Genomic DNA, 733 nt, shown 5'->3' on the forward strand with positions numbered 1-733 from the left:
AGTGCCCCTTGAAGGCTCGCGGCCCCAAGTCCTGCGAAACAGACGTGCATGTTAAAAGCTGGCGTGGGCCGGGCGCGGTTGCTCACGCCTATAATCCCAGAACTTTGGGAGGCCTGGGAGGGTGGATAACCTGAGGTTGGGAGTTCGAGACCAGCCTGGCCAACATGGTGAAACCCTGTTTCTACTTAAAAAATACAAAAATAGCTGGGAGTGGTGGTGGACGCCTGTGTTCCTGGCTACTCGAGAGGCTGAGACAGGAGAATCGCTTGAACCCGGGAGGTAGAGGTTGCAGTGAGCCCAGATGGCACCACTGCACTCCAGCCTGGGCGACAGAGTGAGATTTCGTCTCAAAAAAAAAAAAATTTTGACCAAATCCAAGATGGCGGCCAGCAGGAGGCTGATGAAGGAGCTTGAAGAAATCCGCAAATGTGGGATGAAAAACTTCCGTAACATCCAGGTTGATGAAGCTAATTTATTGACTTGGCAAGGGCTTATTGTTCCTGGCAACCCTGCATATGATAAGGGGGCCTTCAGAATCGAAATCAACTTTCCAGCAGAGTACCCATTCAAACCACGGAAGATCACATTTAAAACAAAGATCTATCACCCGAACATCGACGAAAAGGGGCAGGTCTGTCTGCCAGTAATTAGCGCTGAAAACTGGAAGCCAGCAACCAAAACCGACCAAGTAATCCAGTCCCTCATAGCACTGGTGAATGACCCCCAGCCCGAG

At 50.9% G+C, this 733-nt stretch overlaps 1 pseudogene across 1 annotated transcript; it reads left to right on the forward strand.

The window, feature by feature from the left end:
- The first annotated feature begins 372 nt into the window (after nucleotides 1-372).
- On the forward strand, nucleotides 373-733 carry LOC105540576 (annotated as a pseudogene). The gene has a single exon (XR_001006211.1). The product of XR_001006211.1 is annotated as a ubiquitin-conjugating enzyme E2 L3 pseudogene (transcript).

This window comes from Mandrillus leucophaeus, unplaced genomic scaffold (assembly GCF_000951045.1).
Source record: "Mandrillus leucophaeus isolate KB7577 unplaced genomic scaffold, Mleu.le_1.0 Scaffold222, whole genome shotgun sequence".
NCBI classification, from domain to species: Eukaryota; Metazoa; Chordata; class Mammalia; order Primates; family Cercopithecidae; genus Mandrillus; species Mandrillus leucophaeus.